The sequence below is a fragment of the Papio anubis genome, chromosome 4 (genome assembly GCF_008728515.1).
Source record: "Papio anubis isolate 15944 chromosome 4, Panubis1.0, whole genome shotgun sequence".
In the NCBI taxonomy this organism is placed as follows: Eukaryota; Metazoa; Chordata; class Mammalia; order Primates; family Cercopithecidae; genus Papio; species Papio anubis.
In genome coordinates, this window is record NC_044979.1 from 180729481 (window position 1) to 180755479 (window position 25999).

At 60.5% G+C, this 25999-nt stretch overlaps 1 pseudogene; it reads right to left on the minus strand.

Moving 5' to 3' along the window:
* Positions 1-8325: 8325 nt before the first annotated feature.
* LOC116274652 overlaps positions 8326-25999 on the minus strand; it is a 29051-nt pseudogene continuing 11377 nt past the window's right edge.

Consider the following 25999-nt stretch of genomic DNA (forward strand, 5'->3'; position numbering starts at 1 on the left):
GTGCCTGGGGATGGACATGGGGCCCTACAGGAAGGATGGGACATGGCACATTGGCTTCCTGGGGTGGGTCCTGCTGACAGCCCTCTGAGGCCGGCCGGTCCTGAGGCTCTGCGGGGGGCTCCACGGTGGAGGGGGCTCCATCCCCGCCCTTAGGGCAGAGCCGCATAGGAGGGACTGGTGTGCACCATGAGTAAAATGGGTCCCTGTGACCAGACGCAGGTTTGTGCTGCTGCTTACTCAGCCCCACGCTGTGCCTGCCCACGACGATGTGTGTGAGGGAGGGCAGCCATCCCGACCTCCTCCAGCCCCCCTTGTGTCCGCAGGCCAGGAAGCCTGCACCCTGACAGGCTTCAGCGCCCCTGTCGCGGGGACCCGGGGAACACCTGCCTCCTCCACTTGCTGGATTTTGTTACTGGGTGGCAACCGTTTTCTAAAATCTCCTGCTAAGACCCGTCGGCTGTCAGGAGACTTCTGAGAAAGCTGGGCCTCTTTTGCCCCTGCGAGGAGCTTTCTTATAAAGAGGCAGTTCCCGGAGGCAGGCGTCTGTGCTTTGTAAAGTTTAGCCTCACGTGCTGCCTCTGAGGAGGAGATCAGAGAACATCCGCTTCCTTTCTGTTATCACCTCAGCCTTCCATCCAGAAAGAAGGAAGTGTCCATGGATCCCATCTGAGCTAACCCCGGGGTCCCTCTGCCCGTCCTGCACATCCTTGTCCCTGGGCACTGAGGGAAGCAAAGGCCCCGCCAGCCATGCCCAGCACTCGTGCCTGGGGCTTTGCAGAGGACAGAGGCAGGGTAGAGGATGGAGAGGGCTTAAAAGGCAGGTTCCCAGGAAATTCCCTAGGTGTGGGATTGGAGGGGTGCTGAGGGCAGTGGCGGACCCTCAGGGGCAGGAGCCTTATGGAGTGAGCTGGTGCATGGAGCTGGGAGGCATCTTCTAGTATAAATTCTCATTTCAGCTAAACAGCTTACCCTCTCCAAGCCCGTGTGCACCTGAACCATCTCTGCTCTCTGCCTCGGTCCTTAGGAGGAGGAGGAAGGGGAGGAGGGGGAGGAGGCAGGCCGTGTTGGTGCTGACCTCTGATCTGTCTTGGGTCCTGGAATCTCAGCCCTGTCTCCCTTTCGGGGGCACATCTTGATGCGGGGTCTCTGATCCCCTCAGGGCAGCCAGGACATCCCTGTTTCCCAGTTGAAATGAGACTTCACCCCCAAAGAAATGGGCTCCAGCCTGACCTGCTCAGAATTTGGGATACTCAGGTTGCTAGTCACATGTTTCTATTGTGAAAATGACTAAGAATGTTGTGGGAGGTTTGGAAACCAGGAAAACCACCTGTCCCAATTCAGCCTGTCTCACCAACATGGGGGACGTCTGACACTTTAAACAGACCTGGGTGGCCTCCTGCAGACAAGATGGGGACCCTGCAGCCGACTCTGCCCCAGCCTGGCCCCTGTTGACGGCCACACTCCGGGCACGTGGCCTGAGGGCCTCACGGACAGCCAGCCTCCCAGACTGGAAAACAGCCCTGCCCGCCAGTGAGAGGGCAGACAGATGGACGCTAACATCACCGAACTTAAGAAACAAAACCCAAACCCACATTTATGCTTCCACTTCCGATCACATGCGTAGAAGGCTGAATACTGACCCCGAGCTGACCACCCCGGCCTGTGGGACCCATGCATGTGGCCTGTGTGTGGGATGAGGCGCAGGATCAGGTGGGGATGACCCTGGATTATCTGGTGGGCCCCATGTCGTCACAAGGGTCCTTATAGGGAAGGGGCAGGACAGGGAGAGGAGGGGATGGTGGAGGCGGAGCCACGGGTGGGGGCTGGGGAGAACATGAGAAGAGCAGGAAGTGGGTTCCCCTGGAGCCTCCAGAGGACCCCTCTGGTCACTGTGACTTCTGAATTCCAGTCTCCTGAGCTCCGAGAGACGCCTGTGTTGCTTTAAGACACTGACTGACCTGTCCCAGCAGCCAGAGGTGACAGCGTGGTGCGGTGTTGGTTTGCAGAAGGGGTGGCATTAGTAACCGTGGGAATAAGGGCCTCTCGCCTGTGAAGGGCCACTCCGTGGGGCAGGAAGCCTTGGATGTGTTCTGAGCCTCAGCAGGACCCTCTAGGCTGCTGGGGGTCAGAATGTGGACACTTCCTGCACACCCAGGGCCACCCCAGGCTGTGGGCTCTGTGGGGACTTACAGATGAGTCCTCAGCCTTCGGAGTCTCCTGATTGTCAGTGGAACCTCTGGTCATCAGGTCCCCAGATGACCTCCCAACAGGCCCGGGGCAGCAGCCAGGAGCTGGACACCTGGGGCTCGGGGCTCAGGGCCGGCTGCCATGGGTGGGGCAGGACCACACGCAGGGGTGGCAGCGCAGGGCTGTGAATGGAGCCCCCCTTCCGGAAGATGAATGCAGGTGGGAGCCAGCGTGGTGTGGAGTCGAGGGCAGGGGTGCGGCAGGCAGACCGGGCAGGCCCCGGACAGGAAAGTGCGGGTGGTGCCGTTGATCAGACCCCGGCTGGGGGCCTGGGGTTCACGCCTTGCCTGGCCTTCAGAGAGGCGTGAGCTCTACAAGCAGTCCTGGAAAGCGTCGTCCAGCCCAGTGCCTGGTGCTGCAGCCGAGGGGAGAACCCATGCCGGGTGGAGCCCTGGGTGGGGCTACACAGCCAGGCGGGCATGGCGTATTGGGGGTTTTCATAAAGAAAAGCTGACCAGGTGCGTGCCAAGCAGGCCCTCAGCCCTGAGGGTGCTTGCCGGTGGCCGGGAGAGTGTGAGCCCCCACTTATCCAGAACGCTGCGTGGGCCCTCAGCTATCTGGAATGCCTCACTGGGCCTTTCAGTTATCCAGAACATACAGCCAGACCCCTTCCGTTATCCGGACTGCCCAGCAACACGGGGCAGGTGTGCCTCTGTGACCCCGGCCCAGCTGAGGGGAACATGGCCACCCCAGCCCTCATCGTGGGGCCCGTGAGACCTTCGAATCGTGCCTTTCGTCGGCAGCTGGACTGTGGCTCCCTCGGCCCAGCTTTTGTGAACCTGTTCTTGGGGAATGAGGACCTTCTCTGAGGCCCATCTTGGTCAGGAGCAGCAGGGCTGGCCAGCCTGGATCTCTGGCCTGCAGCCCACTTTCTGGCCAGGAGACTGGGGCAGCACGCACAGTCTTGCCATGCCCAGTGTCCTTTGTGAACTGGGGGCAGTGTGGGGAGGGGACCATGAGGCTCTGCACTGGTATGGGGGTGGTGAGGGCACAGTCTCCCCATGCCTGGTGTCGTTTGTGAACTGGAGGCAGTGTGGGGACTGTGAGGCTCTGCACTGGTGTGGGGGTGGCCAGGGCACAGTCTCCCCATGCCTGGTGTCCTTTGTGAACTAGAGGCAGTGTGGGGACTGTGAGGCTCTGCACTGGTGTGGGGGTGGCCAGGGCAGGGCAGTGTTTGATCAGATTAAGAAATCCAGGCCCTTAGGTGTTGACTCTGAGGGCAGCGCCTCTCCTGGACCTCAGTCCATCCTCTGTGACCTGGTCACCCGGCATATCGTAGGATCCTCTGAGGGCAGCACCTCTCCTGGACCGTGGTCTGTCCTCTGTGACCTGGTCACCCGGCATCTCTTAGATTCCTCAGAGGGCAGCACCTTTCCTGGACCACGGTCTGTCCTCTGTGACCCAGCACCCGGCTTCTTTTATGTGCCAGCTTAGGCCCAGCAGGTGCTGAATACTAGTCAGATTGGAGCTGCATGCTGACCAGCACACGGTTTCTAGTTGAACGCCAGAGGTGCAGCCTCTTCTCTCCCTCTTGACTGGAAGCAGCACAGCTCACTTTGGCCGGGTCTTTTAGCCCCAGCCCCAGCCCCTGCCCCTGACAACTCTTCCGTTCCCTCGTCCTGCATTCTCTCGTCTGTATTGCAAGCTGGTCTTGCTCTCGGGAGGGTGACGGTGCTTTCGGTGTCAGGTTTTCTTGCTCCGTGAGTTTTCAGATATGTGCAAGCAGCTAATTTGATCTTTGCCCTTCTGTTTTCAGCAGAAATAATTCTAGTTCCCTAAGTTAGTTTTGTTAAAGGGCTTTTCGGAGTGTTGGTGTTCTTGGTTGCTTTTGGTCATGGCGGGTCGCTGTCTAGATAACGTGTGTTTTGGGGAATGATCTTTCCAAAGGTGGTGCTGGGATCCCAGAGAGCCCGCCCAGATTCCCCCGGAGCAGCTCCTCCCCTCGCTGCCAGGCCCTGCTGGTTTTTGTATTTCGCGTGGACTCGCCTCCTGGCTTGTCAGGGCCTTGTGGGATTCCTTGCCTCTTAATGGGTACGAATGGCTCCAGCTTGTCTCACCTCCTTCCTGCACTTGCTTCTTTGTGTTGTGGGCTGTTCCACTGTAGTCTCTGGATTGGGCCCTGGCCATGCCTGCCTGCTGTGCAGGGAGCCCTGAGCTTCCCTGGGCCTTGCGGCCGTTTTACCTGCAGGTTCCCTGTCCTGTGGTCTGTGACTTGCTCAGCGTCCTCAGGTGTGCTCTTCCGACTCGAGGCTCTCACGGGTGCCCCTGCCCTGCCCAGCCCCGCTGCCCTCTCCGTGGCGTTTCCAGGCCCGCGGTCTCTCTGGTGTTCTGTGTGCCAACTTCGGCTCCCTCCAGTTCCCTGACGGGCTTTTCAGCACACCCAGGACCTGCGCACCAGGCCTGTTAATAACAACAGACAGAAGTGTGACCACTCTTTGCCGGGGGATGTGGTTTGGCCCAAATCCTCTGCATCCCTTGTTGTGGCCACTGTGGCCTGGGCAGAGCTGGGCCCTCTGTCCTGGGTGCCACTCCCATGAAGCGGCAAAGGAGGTGCTGCTCGGTGGAAAACGCTAAGGGTGGGGAGAATTGCATTGTAGGGAAGAGAGAAGGGGGTTCTGGCCTCCAGCCTCCTTCCCCAGGCCCCACGCACAGCGCAGCTGGTGGCACTCTGCGTCTCCTGCCTCTCCTGCCACCCCAGACCTATCTTTCCCGGGAGGTGGCCTTGGCATGGCCAGTCCTGCTGTCGAGAAGGGCAGGTGCCTGTTCGTTAACACGTGCCGCTCCTGGAGCGCTGGCTGTGAGTGGGGGCACCTGGCGTGGGGCTGGACGGCCAGGGCTTGCTGTCTAGATGTGCAGTGACAAGACCCTTTCCTTCCAGGGAGCCGGCTCCGACTCCGAGCTCTTTGTGGACTGATCTGCAGATCGAGGACAGCGCTGAGTAGAGCTGGCCAGGTGCTCATCCCTGGTGGGGGCAGAGGGGTCTGCATCCCAACCCCCAGCTGCTGAAGTGGTGGGGTGGGTGTGCCCTTCCCATGCCTGCCCACCAGCATTGCTGAGGGTCCCCAAGCTAGGGAAGGATGTCTCTGGCAGGGCGGCTCAGTGCTGGGCTCATTCTTTTCACATCAAGGTAGCCATCCCTTCTTGGTGGTTTCCCTTGCTTTGTGGCAGGAGCTGATGGCCTGTGAACAACTGCTGGGTGTCTAGACGAATTCCCGGGCGGGCTCTGCAGCCACTCTTGCCCGGTCGCTTGTCTGCTGCAGTGAACGCAGAAGCTGCCTCCTCGCTGAGCCTCAGGACACTCACTGGCCATTCTCACCTGCTCTGGACAGCCCGCCTTGTGCACCTCCTGACCCCACTGTGTCCACAGCCCGCCCTCCTTGGCTCACGTCTCTTCCTGGGGTCTCAGGGAAGCGGCACCTCTTCAGGGGCCTCCCAGCCGCCTCCGAGGCTGTCTCTGCTTTCGTGTCAGTTTCCTGGGTCCCTCCCACCCCTGACCCCCTGTGCCTGCAGCCCTGCCAGGCGTGATGACCAACACATCCTCCAGAGGAGCTTCTGTCATGTGGAACCAGCCAGGCCCGCCGGACGGCAGGCAGGCAGGGAGATGGAGAAGCAGCCCCTCCACGGGGCAGACGGTGCCATAGTCTTCACCGCCTCAGTCTGGGGGGCATCGGGGCTGCAGGTCTGCTCTTCCCTTTCTTCAGTAAAGGACAGATGAGAGGACCCAGGTCCCCAGTGTCAGTGGCAGGTCAGGGATGCCAAAGGGCTGAGCAGAGATTGGCCAGCCCTGGCCAGAGGCTCTGGGGCTGGGCCCTGACACGCGATGCCGTGTGTAGTGACATGTAGTTCTGTGTAGTGATACGATGCTGTGTAGTGACGTGATGCCGTGTGTCGGTGACACGTGATGCTGTGTGTAGTGACGTGTAATTCTGTGTAGTGATATGATGCCGTGTAGTGATGTGATGCCATGTGTGGTGACACGCGATGCCGTGTGTAGTGACATGTAGTTCTGTGTAGTGATACTCGATGCCGTGTGTAGTGACATGTAATTCTGTGTAGTGATATGATACCGTGTAGTGACATGATGCCATGTGTGGTGACACTCGATGCTGTGTGTGGTGGCACGTGATGCCGTGTGTGGTGACATGCTTGCAGGATTGCCAAGGCCAGGCTGGCTCCGAAGGCTCGGGTCCGGCTACCTGGGGCCACTGGGTGCTCTCTGAGGCCGCCCATCCCTGTTCGGGCCCTGGGGTGGGAGCTGGGCTGCAGAGTGGCCTGGACTTTATTTACCGCCAGGGACGGTGTTTCTCTCAGCAGATTTATTGGGTGTTTTGGGTGTAAATGCCAGAGGGCTTGGCTGGGGCTGAAGGACCCTCCTCAAAGCCACGGGTGGGCACCATGCTTAGGGGAGGACCTGGGGCCACTTGGTTGCATTGTGAAATGTTCATGATTTTTAAACAGTTCTATTTTTTAAAATTACTGAAGTCCAACGGGAGCATTATTCAGCATTTGAGATCCCAGCCAATATAGCACTGCCTGGAATAAAAAGTAAAATGCTCCCCGAAACCCCAGCCCTCAGCTCTCCCTCCGTGAACCCCACTCCTGAGAATCTTCTCACAGCCTTGGCTTGTTGATTCCACATTGAGGCTGCATCCCTGCTCTGTTGCCCGGTGGACCCAGGTAGTTTTGACTCGAAACAAATTTGTTTACATCCTTTTATGGTCACAAATAATAAAAAGCAGCTTCTGAACAACGAGGTTGAGATAAACACCAGGACCAGACCAGTCACCTGCCCCGGGAGCCGTGGGTAGGCCAAGGGTCCCCCTCAGGACCCCTCATTCTGCCTGAGTGTGCAGCAGCCCCCCTGGGACAGGAGCGTCAGGGCTGGTCTCCTCTGCGTCTCCTGGCAGAGGCGTTGCTGTCGCAGCTGGCGCTGTGCACAGCTGGCAGTAGGAGTCTCTGTGCCTGGCAGCCCTCGACGCCTGCTGGATGCGTTTGCAGGGCTGGGCAGGCACCTGTCCCACGGCCCAGCCCCGAGGGTCTCGTGGCACCAGCCTGGCAGGACGGGCACCTGTCGCATGGCCCAGCCCCGCAAGGGTCTCATGGCTGCGGGGCCGGGCACCCTGTCCCATGGCCAGCCCGAGGTCTTGTGGCACCAGGCTGGCAGGACGGGCTGTCCCATGGCCCTGGGGTCTCGTGGCACCAACCTGGCAGGACAGGCACAATCCTGGCCAGCCCTGAAAGTGCTTGTGGCACCAGCGCCTGGCAGGGGCGAGGCACCTGTCCCATGGCCCAGCCCTGAGGGTCTCGTGGCACCAGCCTGGCAGGACGGGCAGCAGGGAGTTAATGGGAGCCATTGCGAGGACACTGAGATCTCAGAGCTGTGTCATCGCTGATGGAAGAGGTGACGTCCCCTCCACAGAAAGCGCCTTTGTGGGTGACCCTGGCTTGTCCCCATGCAGCCCCCACGCAGGTAGTGGGCGGCCCTCTCCCTCTCCCAGAGTCCCCTTGGGGCACCGAGAACAGCCCCCTCCTTCATCCCTGCTGTCAGCTCATGACACCGGACAATTTGGGTCCCAATTATATCTAGAGAACCAGGGGAAAGGTCACGCTGTCTAGACATTAATCCAGCGCTGTGGCATTTTTTCCTGGGCCTGTATCCTGGCAACAGGAAGGCGAGTGGGGGCCCCAGCTCCTCCCCTCCTCAGAACCTTCTGGGGCTGGAGGTGTGGCGTGTGTGGGGAAGGCAGCCTGGAGAAGGCGGTGCCCTCGGGCTGGACCTGGAGTGGGTAGCCACGCGGGACTCCACGGGAGGAGAAACCACAGCTCTCAGCTGTGCTGGGGTGCGGCGAGCGGTGGCGCGGAACCTCGGGGAGCCGTGGATGACCCAGCCTCGCTGGAAGCTGTGCATGGCCAAGCTCAGGCACCTGCTCTGCCTCTCCCAGTCCTGACTCTGTCTGTCCTGGTCATGGATTCCTGCCTGTCTCCCAGGAGGGCATGAGGACAGTCTGTGCCACTCACCCGCATCTGCTGCCAGCCAGGAGACTCTGGCCACCCCCACCCCACCCAGCCCTGCCTCGAGCTCCTGCACTGGTCCCTGCCCGGTACTGTGTCAGCTGGTGCCTGCCTGTCCCGCCCTGCACTCTTAAGGCTCCTCAAGGACAGACGGACAGACAGGCACGCTAGAGAAGGGACCTCGGCCAGACGGCTTTGCTGCCCCCACCCCCACAGGTGCTTGCTTTGAGCCCCTTGCGAAGGGGAAGCCCGTCTGGGATCCCAGGGCCTGGTGCGGCTGGATGCGGGAGGAGGGCCGCAGTCATGCTTGCACAGAGCAGACAATTCCAGAACCACAGGCCTCAGGAGAGCTGGGAAGGGGAGGAGAGGGCGCCGCCGTGCCTGGAGAGCCAGAGTCTGCCCGTGTGGAAGTGTCTGGGGCTGTGCTGTAGTGACAGCCCCAGTGTCTCAGGAGCAGAGCAGGACACTGCGTTTCTGGCTGTGCAAGGCTCCATGTGGGTCAGCAGCCGGTCCTGGCTTGTCATGCTGTTAATTAGATTGGAAACCTCGGCCTTCCATTTCTTAAACTGCTCACTCCTGTAGTCCCCTTCTCTTGCCTGCAGGCCTGGAAGGCTTGGAGCCGGTCGGGTGGCCGGCAGGTTGCCAGGAAGGAAGCTCACACTGTTTCAGCGTTGGCCAGGTACCTGCCATGCCTGCCTGGCACAGAGACCCTCATTCCTGGCACCTCCCAGGCATTAGGCAGCCAGGTGGACCACCGAGTGGAGAGAACCTTTGAACACCTCAGCACCTGAGGCTCAGGGCCCTGTGACAGGACACAGCCTGGGTCCCCCAAGGCCAGCTGAACCTCTGGAATTCCTGAGCACCATGACCATGACCTGTGTCATATGTGTGGCCTCTCAGCTTGCAACCTTCCATTCCTGCCTGTGGTGTGGTGCCATCTTCACCCCATTCCATGCCAACACACTCACACAGACACTCTCCCAGGCCGATATGCACACATGGCTCTCACACACACACAGGTTCACATACACTCAACTCACACGCACACAAGTTCACATACACACAGCTGACACATGCTCACACACACACACATGCAGGCACACACAGGCTCTCACACAGGCTCACACACACAGGTTCACATACAGATTCACACACATGTGCAGGCACACACAGGCTCACACATAGGCTCACACACACACAGGTTCACATACACACAGCTCACATGCACAGGCTCTCACACACAGGCTCACACACACACATGCAGACACAGGCTCACACACACAGGCTTATACACACATGGCTCACACACACATGGGCTCACACACATACAGGCACACACAGGCTCACACAGGTTCACATACACACGGCTCCCGCACACATGGGCTAACACACACACGCAGGCACACACACACACACAGGCTCACACACAAAGTTCACATACACACATGGCTCACACATATGGGCTCACACACACACATGCAGGCACACACAGGCCTGCACACACACATGTACACACACAGGCTCACTGTGAGGTTTAATCTCAGCAAAGCCTGAGCACCTGGACTTGGCTTAGGGACCCTGGCACATCCCCTTGCTGTCTGTCTATAGAGGGGCAGGAGGGCCCTGGGCTTGGTGGGCTCTGTCTGTAGAGGGACAGGAGGGCCCTGGGCTTGGTGCAGGCATTTGGAGTGCAATGGCGGGACCTTGCCTGTGGGCACTGAGGGGTCTCACCTCTTCCTGCAGCTTTTGAAGGAGTGGGAGGCTCCAGGGTGGAGTTGCAGGAACAGAAAAGATGGCAGAAGCCAGGAGCCGGGGCCTGTGCGTGGCTGTCTGGCCTGACGCACCTTGTGCTGTGGCAGGACAGCAGAAGGCATCTGTGAGTTGCTGTGCTGTGCAGATCTCAGGGCACAGTGGGCGGCACGGGCTCTCCCAGCTGTTGGTCTGGGAAAACGGCGGGTGAAAAATGGGGACTCCGCCCAGCAGCCTGCCAAGGAAAGGGGAGGTGGCAGCCCCAGGTTAGGCCACTGGGTGAGGCAGGGCTGTGGGCCTCCTAGGTGGAGGGGTCTGTTCTTCGGGAGACCACCTGATGGGGGGTTTCAGGAAGGTCCAAGTGGCTTTTTTTTTTTTTTTTTTTTTTTTTGCGATGGAGTTTCACTGTTGTTGCCCAGGCTGCAGTGCAGTGGCGTGATCTCTGGTCACTGCAACCTCCGCCTCCTGGGTTCAAGAGATTCTCCTGCCTCAACCTTCTGAGTAGCTGGGATTATAGGCATGCGGCACCACGCCCGGCTAATTTTTTGTAGTTTTAGTAGAGATGGGGTTTCTCCGTGTTGGTCAGGCTGGTCTCAAACTCCTGACCTCAAGTGATCCGCCCGCCTTGGCCTCCCAAAATGCTGGGGTTACAGGTGTGAGCCACCACACCCGGCCGAAGTGGTCTTAATGTCCTCACTTTTGATCACTTCTCCTTCCCCATAGGGCAAATTGAGCTTGGAAATGGTGTCCTGGAGCTTAGGGGAGTTGGAAACCGTGGCTTACGTTCCATGGTGACGTGGTTCCTGAGGGTTAGCTGGTCCAGTTCCCAAGTGTTGGCCGGTCTGGTCCCGAGTGTTGGCTGGTGCAGCCCCAGAGTGTCAGCCAGCTGCCCTTGCTGGGCTGGGGTACGTTCCCTGAGCTTCCACCGCCTTCCCTTTCCTTGCTGCTGCGTTCAGTTATTTGCCGAGAGAAAGGTGTGGAGCCCCACAAGCACCTCGGGCGGCAGCAGGACCCTCCCAAAGCTGTGTCCACACACAGCCGGTGCCCGCCTCCTGCCTCCCGCCTCCCGCCTCCCACCTCCCGCCTCCTGCCTCCCGCCTCCCGCCTTCCGGAGGGCCCGGCTCCGAGGGTCATGTGAGTGGATCTGGAGATCGGCCTCTCTTGAATCCCAGCCTCCTCAGGGTGAGCCCAGGTTGTCTCCACCCCCATCTGAGTTACTGGAGAACCAGGGGGCTCGTGGCCATTGAGTGACTCCAGTTAATGCTGAATTAGGTACCTCAGGCTGGAGTCACATATTAACAGGAGGCCGGCCAGAGCCCCGCGTTTGGAGGATAGCTTGGTTTTCTCCTGAGTGTATTGCTCATGCCGGGTGGAGGCAGTTCCGTCCTGCAGACTCCGTGGTTCTGCGGTGGGTCCCTTACCGGCCAGTTTCAGACCCTCTTGGACCAGGACTCTGCAGTGTCCTGGGGACAGAGGCTGGACGCACTCAGCTCCTCACCCAGGGCCCTCCTGTTGGGCATTTGGATTTGGAATCTGAGGCTGTAGGAGCAGCTGCCTCCCAGCGAATTCTGATGCACAGACAGGGGCCTGTCCTGCCAGCAGGTCCTGCACATGAAGCCGGGCCAGGGTGCTGGGTAGTGCTGCTGGGCCCTGGTGGAAACAGTCCTGCAGAGGGTCCCAGGCGCTGGTGCTGGGGGGAGGGCAGGGAGTGCAGGGCTTAAGGAGGCCACGTGTCGGGACCGTGGCAGGCTGCCCCAGCTCCCGCAGTGCCCGGTCTGCCATCCATAGCGACACAGGGGCACCTTCTCAGGTGGAGGGGGTGGCAGTCACAGCAATTCAGGAGCAAATCCAGGCTTCCTGTGCCTCTGTGGTGGGCCCTGGTGGTGCTGGCAGGCCCACGGCACAGGCGGGCTCAGGGCTCCACCAGGGAGCAGTGGAAGGCGCTCTCTGCAGGGCGGGGAGCCACACGGGGAGGTGTGTGGCTGCAGGTAAACACGCCTGGAGTGCAACTCTGCTGCGGGTTAGCTGTGGGTCTCCGGGCAAGGGTTCCCGGGATAAGGACACCTGCCCCAAGGTGCCCCACGGAGGACGACCCCCAAGGCAGCCGTGCCTGAGCCTGCATGGAGTCACCTCCCACAGTGCCAAGGCGCTTCCTCGAGGCCCCCGCGGCCCCCCTGTGCCAGTGGAGAACTCGCAAGCACGCGGCCAGTGATGCCTCCAATTTGCAGTCTCCAATCCCTGGTCTGAGGTGTGACCTGACCCTGGACCAGAGCGCTGGGCCAGGTCCTGGCGGCTTCTGCCCTTCAGCTTGGAAGCTCCTGAAAACCGGCTCCCTTCCGGGGCAGCCCTTGGCCCCCACTGACCCTCCCGCAGTCCTAGGTGTGCAGTGGCGTGGGGACCCCGGGAGGCCTGTGGCGCAGCCCGTCCCGCCTCCTGCCTGTCGGTCTCCGTTGCTCAGGCACTGCCTCGCCTGCGCCTTTCTCCCAGACCTGAGCCGCCGCTGCTGGGATCCTTCCCCAGCTGGTTTTCCTTCTCTTTCATGTGTTTCCACTGAAGGTCCAAACCGGTCCAGGCACAGGTTCCAGAACTTTCTGCAGATCTCTTGCACCTGAAAATTTCCTCTGTAGCCATTCGCAGGAGGTTTCTCAGATGGACGCCCCGGGCTCGGGGGTCCCTCAGTCTCGTGGTGAGGGGGTGGGTCTGACTTGTGGCATCGCGGCCTCTCCGTTGGTGCTGCTGGGCCTGTGAGCTGATGGGTGGGCAGCACCGCCCACCGCCTCCTTCCTCACACCAGTCTCGGGCTGCGCAGAGCCCCGGCCGTGTGTGCCGTGAGTGCAGTGTGACCGTGTCCTCCCATCTCCCTGGACATGCCTGTCGGAGCCACAGCCGTGTGTGCCGTGAGTGCAGTGTGACTGCGTCCGCCTGTCTCCCTGGACACGCCTGTCGGAGCCCCGGCCGTGTGCGCCGTGAGTGCAGTGTGACTGCGTCCGCCTGTCTCCCTGGACACACCTGTCAGAGCCACAGCCACAGCCGTGTGTGTTCCAGTGAGTGCAGTGTGACCGCGTCCACCTGTCTCCCTGGATACGCCTGTCAGAGCCCCAGACTGGGCTCCCCTGCAGGAGAGCACCCTGGCGCTACCCTGGAGTCGGTGGGTCCCTGGGGCCCCTGCAACTGTCCCCCAAGAGGTGTGCGTGGAGGTGGACCCCCTGCCTCACTCTCCGGTGGCCCAAGGCCTCTGAAAACCGTCACGGCAGGGGCCATGACCCCGCTCACCCACACCCTCCTGTGTGAACGCTGCACAGGAGCCTCCCGGGGGCTGCCCTGTGAGGTGTGGAGTTGAGCTGCAGACTTGCACAAGGTGGGATCCTGTGTCTGGAGTCAGAGGGTCCCTCTCGTCGTCCAGCCTTCCTGGCTCCTTTGGGCAGGTTGGGGGCCTGCGGCCTCTGGTCTTGGGCAGCAGGAAGGAAACACCCCTGGGGGCCTGTGGTGACCCCCATCCTCCCAGGGTGGTCTGGCAGGGGACGTTGTTTTCCAAAGCGGAGCCAGAGGGCCAAGGGCTCTCGGGGTTCACGGGATCCACATTTATCCCAAGTCAGAACGGCACATTTGTGCGTGCAGACTTCACTTTGACTTGGTCCGGCTGCCAGGACGCCGTCGTTCTTGCTTGAAGCACCGTGAGGCCTCATCTCCGCATCCCTGTTGCTTCTTTCATGTGGGATGAGAACCCAGGAAGGAGCTGAGTGCGACTGTCCTGGTTTTTAGAGGGCACCGCCCCCGCCCCGCCCCCTCCTTTTCCCCACCTTTTTGCAGTTGCCTGGCCAGGGCATAAGTGAATTGACAACATTTAGTTTGAGTGACTTTTGGGTTACTCTTTTTTCTTTTTTTGAGACAGAGTCTTGCTCTGTCGCCCGGGCTGGAGTGCAGTGGCATAATCTCAGCTCATTGCAACCTCTACCTCCTGGGTTCAAGCGATTTTCATGTCTCAGCCTCTGGAGTAGCTGGGATTACAGGTGAGCACCACCACACCTGGCTAATTTTTGTGTTTTTAGTAGAGATGGGGTTTCACCATGTTGGCCAGGCTGGTCTCGAACTCCTGACCTCAGGTGATCCACCTGCCTTGGTCTCCCAAAGTGCTGGCATTACAGGTGTGAGCCACCCCGCCTGGCCTGGAGTTATTTTGAGAGAGGGCGGCCGCTGGTTCAGTGTGGTGAGGCTGCGCAAGCTCACACACTTCCCGTGGAGATGGAAAAGCTCAGATCCCTGCAGGGCTGCCCCATCACATCTGGCTCTGGAAGCCCCTGGAAACCCTGCCACGCCCTGAGCAGGGGAGCGTGGGTCCCTTTGGGTGCCAGGCCTAGCCGGGATGGCAGCAGCACCGAATGCTCAGCCCTGGCGTGAGACCACGGAAGTGTCCGCCCTCTGCACGTGCTGCTGATTGCCGCTTTGTCCGGCAGGTTTGGGAGCTGGTGGCTGCACCCTCGCAGACACTTGCCCATTCTGGGGCCTCTTCTCTGTCTTTTCTCCTCTAAGTGTTGAGGGGTCTGGGAGGGAGGCCTTGGGGGGTGCCCGTGCTGCTGGGACTGAGTTCCTCGCGGTGGAAGGAGCTGCCTCTTGAACAGCAGGGGGCTGAGCAGAGGGGAGGGGAGGCGGGGGCGCTGTGAACACAGGTGCTCTCAGGACGCAGGGGCATCTCAGCCCCGCCGCCCCAGGGCCGCACCCCAGCAGGGCAGCCTCCTGAGGTGCACATGCCCCAGCTTCACGCTCACGCTTCTGGAAGGTGACGCCTGTGCGTTTGCTTTCGGCTGCAGTTTAAAAAGCCAGGCTGTCTCGGGAGCATGTGTGGGGTCTGATCACTGGAATATCTGGACTCAGTGTTGATGGGCAGCCACGCTGGGGGCTGGGCCCAGCTTTCTGTTCTCCGTGTGGGTACCGTATCCACCTTCATCGCAGCCCTTTCTCTCTAGACCTTTTAAATCTCAGTGTCACCTCCCCCTGCTGTCTTGCCGGTGGCCCCTGGAGGCTTCTCCCCACCCCTTTCTTCTGGGGCTTAAGGTTGGCATTGACCCAGGAGGCCAGATGTGGCCCCTCATAACTCACCAGCAGTCCCTGAGGCTTCTGGCTCCCCGGCCCACCAGCTTCCCATGCCTGCCTCAGGCCTCTTGACCCGTCTGGCACTGACCAGACTGTGTGCCCAGGTGCCGTGCTCATGGGCTCTGCCTCTCCCAGGCTCCCCCCTCTTGCTCTGTGGCCACCCCTGCCCCTGACCTCACACCCCTGCCACGTGTCTGGACACACCAGGACCACAGCGGGTGGGGAGCGGAATTCTCCAGGTGGGGTGGGCAGGCCGGCAGGCGTTGAGGTTTCCGTGCATACTTGTGTGTACCCTGGACTTTGCCGTGAGGGGCGGCCAGTGCTCTGGGTGCCTTTGCCGGACAATGGGTCTGCCGGGCCCAGCATTCGTGCTGGTCGCCGTCACGGGACCTCCGTGCGCCCTGGGCCTGGGGTTGGGTCTGCAGGACTCAGAACCAGCGGAAGGGGGGCGAGGCCTCAGGAATGTGCCGGCACCTGGGGATGAGCTCAGGCCTGACTAATGAGCCGAGGTGACTCATACACCCTGGGCCTGGATGAGTCTGACTGGGTCAGGCACTTCCCTGCTTGTTCTGTCCTGGGAGATGCTGTCCCTGGCCCTGCAGAGCTGGGAGGACACGAGGTCTCCTGGGTCACAGCCAAGGCAGCCGACTCCTGCCCACTGCTCACACCGGCCAAGGCCCGTTGGCACCACCTCCTCCATGAAGCCTTCCTGACTGCCCCCATCCCTCCGTGGGCGGCTCGAGTGCTGTGCGGTGTGGGGTCCGGTGCTTCTGTAGGTGGCGTCTGGGCCTGGGGTCTCTCAGAGTTTGAGGACCGTGTGGTGAGGGTGGCCTTGGGCCTCAAACACGCGGCACTGTGGGAACCAGGAGACTGACTGAGCCCGCTCTGAGAAAGGTGGGGCCGGGGCACCCTCAGCTGACCTGGCGTGCCAGAGTGACCAGCCAGGCATGGCCAAGGGTGGGGTCTGTGGGGTCAGGAGACTTCAGTAGCAGCCAGGACCGAGGCCACCAGTTTCCACCCTTGTCATGTTCCATCTTTTGAAGAACTGGAAACAATTGGATTCTTTAACTTTTTTAAGTTGAGGTGAAATTCACAATGCATAAAATTAACCATCTTAAAGTGAACGATTCAGTGACATTTAGTATAGTCAGAAGGCTGTGCAGCCATCACCACTGCCCAATTCTAGAACATTCACACGCTGGGGATAGGGAGCCCACTGCCCAGCCCCGAGAACCTGCGAGTCCTATCTCCACCTCTGTGGATCGGCCGTTCACGCAAGTGGCTCCCACGGTGCGCGGCCTTTTGTGTCTGACTCCTCTCACAAGCCTCACGTTTCCAGGTACATCGTCTTGTTGTGCGGACCCACGTTTCATCCCTTTTCATGGGTGTGTAATAGTCCACCACAGCTTCTCTACTTTTTTTTTTTTTTTAATTTGAGACGGAGTCTTGCTCTGTTACCAGGCTGGAGTGCAGTGGCGCAATCTCGGCTCACTACAGCCTCTGCCTCCCAGGTTCAAGCGATTCTTTTGCCTCAGCCTCCCGAGTAGCTGGGACTACAGGTGCGCACCACCCCACCCGGCCAATTTTTTTTGTATTTTTAGTAGAGATGGGGTTTCATCATGTTGGCCAGGATGGTCTTGATCTCCCAACCTTGTGATCTGCCCACCTTGGCCTCCAAAAGCGTTGGGATTATAGGCGTGAGCCATCGCGCCCGGCCGAGACTCTACAGCTTTCTTTAACTGCATCCCGGCAGGGATCTGAGAGTCTCTTTCCCTGTCTCCTTTCCTTTGGAAAACGTTTCAGCCAGGCCTCCCCAGGATGAAAGGCCAGAGTCCCAGGCATGGACATTACAGGTGCACAGTTGCCACGGTGAGCTGTGGGCGACGGTCACAGTCAGCGATGGCTGCTGCAGGTCCCTGTGAGGAAGGGGCAGTGCCCAGAGCAGGAGGAGAGGAGTCAGCGGACGTTGATTGGCAGTGCCCGCCCATTCCATCATTCAGTCACCCACTGTGTGCCCAGCACCCAGGCTTGGCTGCTTAGAACGTGGCCCAGGGAGGCTCCACTTCTTGTCTCCTCTTCTCCCTCTCCGGTCTCATGATGGGGCTGGAGGCATCTTCTAGTTTTGAGTTCTGAGCTAATGAACGTGCTCGTGAGCAGGCGGCGGGATCCCAGGACGGTGGAGCCGGACTGCGGGTGACGGACAGGCTCTCGCGGCCTCTGTCAGCGTCCTCTCCAGGGCCTGTGAAGGCCACTGTGTGTCCTCGGCTGCCAGTGCCCCCTCCCCACCTCCTCTGGGCCCATGTGCATGGGACCTGGGCTCCCCGCACCAAGCCATCCCCGACGCCTGCCCGCCGTGGTCCAGCAGAGCAGCTCCTGCCTCTACAGTGGTGCCGGGCCAGGAGTGCTGTGTCCGTGAAGCGGGGTCATGGTTTGGGGGCCCCCATCTCCCTAGCACCCTCTCATTAGGGGCCCCCCATCTCCCTAGCACCCTCTCAGGGACCCCCATCTCTCCCTAGTGCCCTCTCGTTGGGGACCCCCGTCTCCCTAGCACCCTCTCATTAGGGGCCCCCGTCTCCCTAGCACCCTCTCATTAGGGGCCCCCGTCTCCCTAGCACCCTCTCATTAGGGGCCCCTCATCTCCCTAGCACCCTCTCGGGGACCCCCATCTCTCCCTAGCGCCCTCTCGTTGGGGGCCCCCTGTCTCCCTAGTGCCCTCTCGTTCTCTCCTGCGTGTGCTGTGTCCGTGAAGCGGGGTCATGGTTTGAGGGCCCCCCGTCTTTCTAGTGCCCTCTTGACCTCTCCTGCGTGTGTGGAACTCTGTGATCAGAGCTAAAGCTCCAAACAGGTCGAAGCACCTCCCTGGCGCCTCTCACCCTCAGTGCTCTGGGAGGACACAGCCTTTCCATGGGCTACGACTGACATGGCAGGAGGGGCCTCCTGCCACCCAGGTCCTCTGCTGCCTGCTGTTTGCTGGGGAGGGGGCTCGAGACTGGGATCCTGGGCTTCTGCTCCAGCTGTGCCCAGGGGAGCTGCTGAGGAGGGGCCGGGTGGGGCATCCACCCTGGGCAGGTTCAGGGTCATTCTTGGTGACCCCGGGTCCGGTTACAAAGGCTGGTGGAGATCGTGGGCGGCTGCCTAAGTCTCTGGAAGCCCAAGAATGTGGAGATGGCGCGTCTCGGCCTGGGGTCTCGTGGCTGGTCTGGGAGAACTTGCCTTTATTTCTGGGCAGGAGGCTACACTGCAAGGGAGCGTCGATGGCCCAGCTGGCTTTCCCTGGCCCTCAGCCTGCGCTCGACCACCAAAGCAAGCTCCTTTGTGGGCTGGCCTGGGAAGCCGGGATCACGAGGCTCTGCCAGCCGTGGTCACCCCATCAGGCAGGGTCAGCTCGGGAGCAAGGCGGATCAGACGGAACAGAACGCGTGGACCGCCTCGCCTGCCCTTAGTAGGCTGGGCCGTTGAAAATCAGGTTTGCAGAAAGACCTAGAAATAAGGCCTGGGGTGCCCTTGCCTGTTGACGGGCGGGCCGAGCAGGACTGTTCACAGGCAGGCACTGGTCTCTTGGCTTCCAGGTGGTTTGTTTGCAAGGCTGGGGGTGACGCTGGGGGTGACACACCTGTGCCTGTGCCGGAGGAGGTCGCATTCCATTCATAGCGGCTTATCTGGGCTGTCAGGCAGGCCTGGAGGGAGCCCGCCTCTGTGCTCTCCAAGGATGGGCGACCGACACACAGGGTATCCCACCCTTTCTGGGCCAAGGACAGAAGGGCAGTGTTTGCAGAGACCTGGGGAGGCCCAGGTGACCTCCACCGAGCACCTGCTGGCTGCAGAGACGGTGGACCCTGCTTGGACCCCCGGCCCAGGGGAGGTCGGCAGGTAGCACCAGGTGGCCCTGGGGGTCAGGGGTGGAGGCCAGGTCTAGACGGCCCACAGGAGTGTGGACTCATTGTGACCAATTCCTGGAAGTCCCCGGAAGATGGTGATGTTCTGGAGGGCCCAGCAGACCCGAAGGCCCCCAAGGCAATCCCAGCTGGCTCTCTGCAGCTCTTGGTGTCTGCCGTTTGAGACAATTTGGACACAGGCAGTGCAGGCTGCCAGGGCAGGCTGTCACGGACGGTCTGAGCCACGCGCATTGGTGGGGGCAGCAGAACCCCTGCGCTCAGCTTCTCGGGGTGCAGTGGGAGCACCAGGACGGGTGAGTGTGTGGGTGGGTGGGCACTGACTGCTCCTGCCACAGGCAGCCCTGGGTTCGTTTTGCACTTGTTGCCCCTGGTGACAGCTGCTCTCATTCCTGCCCCGTTGCTAACAAGGGTGTCATGAGCTGCTTTCCCGGCCCACATCCTGTTAGGCCCATGGAGACCCTCCCACAGCTGAGCCTGCTGTGGGCTGCATGCCCTGGGTGGTGCCCACCTCAGTCCCCACTGGCCTCCTTCCAGCACTTTAGAGCAGACACAGGTTGGAGATAAGGAAAGTTCCAGAGCACAGACTGGAACAAGCCCCAGGCCTCTCCCTGCCCCAGCAGGGCCTCCCTGGGTTTGGGGGACAGGTGCCCTCATGGGGGGTCCTGAAGGTCAGGGCTGGGGCTGGGGCTGGGCTGGCAGAGGTGGCCTTGGCGGAGGCCACGTTCCAGGGTCTCACTGAGAGTCTGAGGCAGGCAGCCTTGCAGACACTGCTGAGGGACCCCCCACTTTGTGTTGTGGGTGATACGGCCCATCGGTTGCCTCCAGGTTTAAATCAGGCAGATATTTACCTAGCGGCCTCCTCTGCCTCTGCACAGGGCCTGGAGTGGGATGGACTGGGGCGCTCAGCTGGAAGCTCTGCGGACACGGCCCCCTGGGCTATGCAGGCCTTGCTGGGAGCCACGTTGCCACTTTTCATCACCCACTTTTTGGGCGAGAACCCCCTCGAGTCCTCACATCTGCCACACCTCAGCGCCTGTGGCTTCACTGGACCACACTGCTGGAGTCAGAGCCCGGCAGGACAATGGCCAGTTTCTCTGTGATTGCTGGCGGGAATCTTGAGCCATTCCATGGGCTGGGATCTGGAAGCGTCCTTGAAATGTCTCTGGGCACGTGGCTCTGTGGGTCGGGGCGGCACATAGCCCCGTAGCAGGCCGTCCTAGAGCAACAACCTGCTCTGTGAGCCAGCCCTGTGCAGGCCTCTCTCGGTACAGCCGCGAGGGGCCTCACCCTCCACCCACAGAAATCAAGGGCTGTGGAAGGCAGAACCCTGCGCCAGCGCCTCCGGCAGAGTTATGCCAAACGTCCCACTGAATTCACCCCTCTAGGGAGAGGTGCCTCCTGCGGCTGCTTTTCCTAGAATAAGCATGAGAACCCCCAAATAGGTTCTAGAAAAAAACAGCAGCGTGCACAGATGTTAATTCTCTTCGAAACTGGACCGAATCATTTAGCCAAAGAAAATAGTAACAATGACTTCATTTTGAGAGGGTCACGGACACCCTTTCATGTTTGATTCCTTCTGACCTTGTGAGTTTATAGAAGGACAAGGAGAGAGGGATGTGCTGGGTTTGTTCAGATGTGGACAGAAAGTTTGGATGATAGCACGGAACATTTAGTTCAATCTTTCAACTTAAGGCTCTTAAAAGCCCTTTATTTTTATAGGTAACATGCTTTAAAGACTTTAAAATTTGAGGTTGCTAGCACTCACTGTGTGTGGATTGGACCAGCTCCATGAGAGTGAAGCCCGGGAGCCTCTCTGGTTGTCTTTGTGGGCGTCTGTGCCTGTGCCTGGTAGTAGCTCTGTCTGGAAGGTGGGCAGGGCCACAGAGCACCAAGAAAATACCAGGGCCTTTGCAGGTCTCAGGTGGATTCAGGTTGATCCAACAGACCCCGGCCCAGGGCCTGCAAGGAGGCTCCTTTCGCGTGGCTGCCATGGCCCCTATGACCTGGGTTTGTCCTATGGGAAGAGCTCCTGCAAGAACACCTTTTGAGGTCACCCCTTGGGGAGATGAGCTGCACAGCGTTTGGAGCCCCCAGCCGCTCACATTCCTGAGCTCTTGGTCCCATGTGGGGTTCGATAATTTTCTTTACACTGACAGGCAGCATCTCTTTGGCCAGCTGTGTGACTGTTGAGTCATGTGTCTTCTCTGTGCCTCAATTTTTCTCCCCTGCAAATGGGTTCACTGAAAGCACTGGCCAGGGGCGGGGCTGTGGCATGGCATGACAGGCTGAGGGGCACTGAGCAGGTGCCAGGAGCCAGGTGGTGTCAGGCAAGCCCCCCAGGAACCCCAGTCTGTGTGCACAGTGGGAAAGAGGCCATCAGGGGCAGAGGGGAATGAACACCCACCCTTTGGGGGCTCAGGTGCCAGATCTGTGAGCAGGTGCATGGGCCAGATGTGTGAGCAGGTGCATGAGCCAGATGTGAGCAGGTGCATGAGCCAGATGTGTGAGCAGGTGCATGAGCCAGATGTGTGAGCAGGTGCATGGGCCAGATATGTGAGCAGGTGCATGAGCCAGGTATGTGAGAGCAAGTGCATGAGCCAGATGTGTGAGAAGGTGCATGTGGCTCATGGATGTGTGAGCAGGTGCATGAAGCCAGATGTGAGCAGGTGGCATGAGCCAGGGGGGTGGTGACATTCAAGCTCTTGCAGGAGGGGGTTGTGGCAGGACAGAAGCATCTGAGCAGAGGGTGCAGGGCCGCAGCATTTCTGCCCTTGGGGACAGGCGGCCCATGCTGGGATGGCTGAAGCCTCCACTGTCAGTTCAGAAACCAGGTACCTTTCCCATCTGACCCCCCAGGCAGCAGTTAACAGGCCCAGGTGAGAGAGTTTGTCTCTGAGACCCGCTTTCCTTGCTCTCTCCTGGGGCACTCTCCAGGGGGGTTTGCAGCAGTTCTGAGCATCAGGCCAGAGGCTGGGACTCTCTGCCTGAGTCGGGGTGAGGGCTTCCTGCAGCTCTGTGAGCTTCAGAGGTTCGACATGTACAAGCAGGGCTGTTGTGACAACCTTTAAAAAGTCATGGAGAAGAACCCAGTGTGTTTTCTCCTCAGAGGGAAGCAGAGGCTGAATGAATTTGCACCTGGATATTCCGCCTCCACCTTCTTCCTGACCAAAGACTGCATGTGCAGGTGGTTCCTGGGTATCGGGGGTGAGAAGGGCTGGCTGGCAGTGGGGAGAAGATGGAGGCTACCCCACACCTTGGCGGGGTCCTGGCGGGTTGCAGCCCCCAGAGCTGGGCTTCCCAGAAAGGGACATCGCTTCTGTCCTTTGGGCTCTGCTGGGGTCTCTCTGGGGAAGGGTGACCCAGGGCCTTTAAACAGCAGGTTCTAGACCAGGCCGTGGCTCCTGTGATGCTGACAGACTGCGGCTTGAGAGCCTGGGTCAGGAAAGCCCAGTCGGGGGAAGCCGGGGGCTGGTTCTGCATGGTTTCCTGAGGGATGTGCTCAGTGGGATTTGTCCCTGGAGCACCAAGGGCTGAAGGAAAGCTGCTCTGTCTCAGCCATGAGAGTTCTTCTGTGGGTGCAGGTAGGGATGGTGGGGTGAGCCCACCTTCCCGGGGGCAGATATAGGGATGCCGGGATGCCACGCTACAGGTGTGAGTCCCGGGAAGTGGGTAGGGGGGCGATGGGAGGAATAAGAGGAAGGTGGGGTGGGGGCGGGAGGAGAGAGGAGGAGGAAGGGGGTGGGGGGAGGGAGGAAGGAAGAGGGGGAAGTAGGATGGGGGTGGGAAGAAGGGAGAAGGAGGAAGGGGATTGTGGGGTGGGTGGAGGGAGGAGGAGGTAGTGGGGGCGTCCCCATCAGAGACCTCCAGCAGTTTGGTCCATGAGTGGGTTGGTTAGGCCTGGGTTTGGAAGCCCCTGCAGTGTTAGGTGCTCAGCTGGGCCATGGAGCCCTGGCCTTCCCTCTGAGCACACACCCACCGGGAATGGGCAGCCCGTTCTTGGTGACCCTGTGGGCTGGGGAGCACCCACCCTCTAAGCCCCAGCTCGGCTTCCATGTGTCAGGTGGGAGGCATGGGCAGGGCCAGGCTGTGGGAGTCCGGGAGCGAGTAGGGGGTTGACTGGGGCAGAGGTGGGGTCAGGGAGCAGGAAGTGAGCGTTTGCCCGCTGGGGTAGACGCTGGGTAGATGGGGAGCCAGGAGTCCTATGGGGAGAAGGGTCTGCCCTGGGCTGAGGCACTGTCGGGGCATCACGGGCACCTGTGCGCCCCTCGAACATGCCCTCGGTGCTCCCTGGCACAGGTCTGCTCAGGGTGTTGGCCTCCTCTGCAGTCAGGATCATGGGCCTGTTAATTGGGACATCTATGAACAAATGCTCTTCCCATCAGTAACCCCGTGAGCCCGTCTCTTGAGCCCCTGTGAAATGCACCCTGGGATCCCGGCCTCACCCGCTGTCCTTCACAACAGAGCTGCAGGTCCATGGCCCAGGCAGGGTGGCCAACTCCTGCCCCCTGGAGTCGGCGAGGGGGACACTGGGGCCTCAGGCTCATCTGGGCGCCTTTAGAAACCAGCACAACGTGGGGCCTTTGCAGACAGTATTCTCTGGGGGCAGGAGCATGTTTAAAGGGGGGTCATTTGAAACCCTACCTACAGGGTTGCTGTCCCTTTGGTGAAATGCCCACACGGGTGACAGTGATTCTAGCCCTTGATTTCCTTGAGCTGATCGTGGGCCCCTGGGCTGAGAAGCCCCTCAGCCAGGAGTTCCCAGGCCCAGGGATGAGTGAGCTGTACAGCAGTGTCAGAGCAAAGCAGCTGTCCTCGCCCTGGGCCCATCCAGCGTGTGCAGCGGGCAGAAGCCTGCGTGAGCTGGGCAGGGACGAGGGACTGTGCCGCCACCCCAGTGTGAATCTGCGTTCATTTTCCTGACTTCCTGCATTTCTTGTGATTTGAAAGCTGGGGAGTGGAGGTTCCATTTCCTGCTCTATCTGGAAGGAGAAGGCTTTCAATTCGGCAAAAAGGTCATCTTTGTGGGCGACTGTGCCTCAGGCCACGTGGAGGCCACATGGAACTCCCGTGGGGGTGGGAACCGTGGGACTGGATGGCGGGAAAGTGCCCCACCCCTGCAGCCCTGGAACTGTGGCTGGGGTAGGGCTAAGGCTGGGAGAGGGGGTCTGGCAGGGAGGGAGCTGAGGCTGCTGGGGGGACCGCCGCTGGGGGTGCCCTAGAAGGAGGGAGCTGTGGCTGTGGGTCCCTGATGGGAGGAAGATGTGGCTTGGTGGGGAAGCTGTCGGGGGAGGGAGCTGTGACTGCGGGGGGTGCCATGCCTGGGGGTCCCTGACTGGGGAGTTGCTGGCTGGGGGGCAGCCATGGCTGGGGGAACCCTGGCTAGGGAGGGGCTGGCGAGGGGTGAGCCAGGCTGGAAGGGGGGCCCTGGCTGGGGAGCAGCTGGCTGTGGCAGGAGCCGTGGCTGGGGCTTCTGCTCCCTGCATCTGTTCCTGTATATAGTGAAGATGGGTTCTATTGCCAAAGTTCTGCAGGTGGGGTGTGTGCCATTCACACCACAACATCACACAGGCACTCTCCTGCACACACACACACACACACACACTCAGACCCTCACACTCCAGGGCTGGGCAGGGGACCCCAGACCTGGCCTCCAGAGCTCATCCCTGGGTACCTGGGCAGGGAGTGTTGGTCACACTGTGCACCCCATCCTTGTTTTCTCGATGTTGGATTTACTTTTCCTGCCAGCCGCATGGCCTGCCCTTCTCAGGGCTTTGGGCTACTCTGCAGGGCTGGTGTTCGAGGCAAGAAAGGGAAAGGGGCAGTTGAGAGGGAGTGTGTGCTGTGGAGGCTGAGACCCCGTTTGCACTGAGCCCTTCCGTGGTTGCTCAACTCCGGCAGGAGCCCACTGAGGCTCAGGGCACCTCTGCATGGTGCCAGGGCCACACGAGCTCTGCAGCACATGGACAAAGGCGCATCTAATCTTTGTGGGCAGAGTGGCTTATAAGACACATTAGCAGGTCTGTCTGTGCAGCCAGAAGGAAGAAAATGAAGTTAGATGCCCACATGTAACTTGGCACCCAGAGACACATTCCAGGTGGCCACCTGGGGCTCCCTGGTGTGGTCTGGGGCTCGGTGGGAGCCAAGGGGCTGCTCTGGGTCTGTGTGGAGGTGGATACCGAAAGCCACAGGGCGTGCCTAGGAGCATTCATGGCCATTTGGCAGGGCCGCTCCCGGCACAAAGAAAGGCTGTCAGAGGTGCGGGCCACGCTTATCACCCGCCTCTGACCCCACCAGGCACCTCACAAATGTGACCCTTATATGTCAAAGTTTTTAATTCGAGAAGACGTTTCTGTTGCTGTTATGGACAGTGCTGTCCTAAACAAACGTGTTCCTTGGTCATTTCCCCATCAGAACACGGTGGGAGGGACCTGCTCTGCCGCAGCACCCCAGGCCGGCCTGGACAGGCCCGAGTGGCCGTGGTTGAGTGTCCGTGGTCCAGTGGCCGTGGTTGAGTGGCCGTGGTCCAGTGGCCGTGGTCCAGGGCGTGGAGGGCGCAGGGCGTTCCGTTTCGGCTCCTCCGGTGGGGGTCGCTGTGCTCGCTGCCTGCGTGCCTCGCGTGCGTGAGCAGAGGCTGTGGATGCCGGGCGCCCGCCGGTCACAGGCTGGTGGGCAGAGAGGTCACGACCTTTTACTTTCTGGGCCTTTACGTGTTGCAGCGTGTGCGTTACGCTCATAATAAAAACGTCCAACGAAACGAAGAGCAAAGTGAACTTTCTGGTTAAGGCTCCCACTGGGACTTCGGCGCCTGCTGAGCCATGCCTGGGCCTCTGGCTCCCCCTGGCGGCCGGTCCCTGGCTGACGGAAGCGCCTGGCGCGGGCTCCGGGCGTCCTGGATCCTGTGCACGGGCCTCGGGGTCTGCGAGCCGTGGCGGTGTTCGGAGCGTGTTGTCCCTGGAGCTGCTGCCACCCTGGGCGGCTTTGGGCGCGTGCAGCAAGCAGGGTTT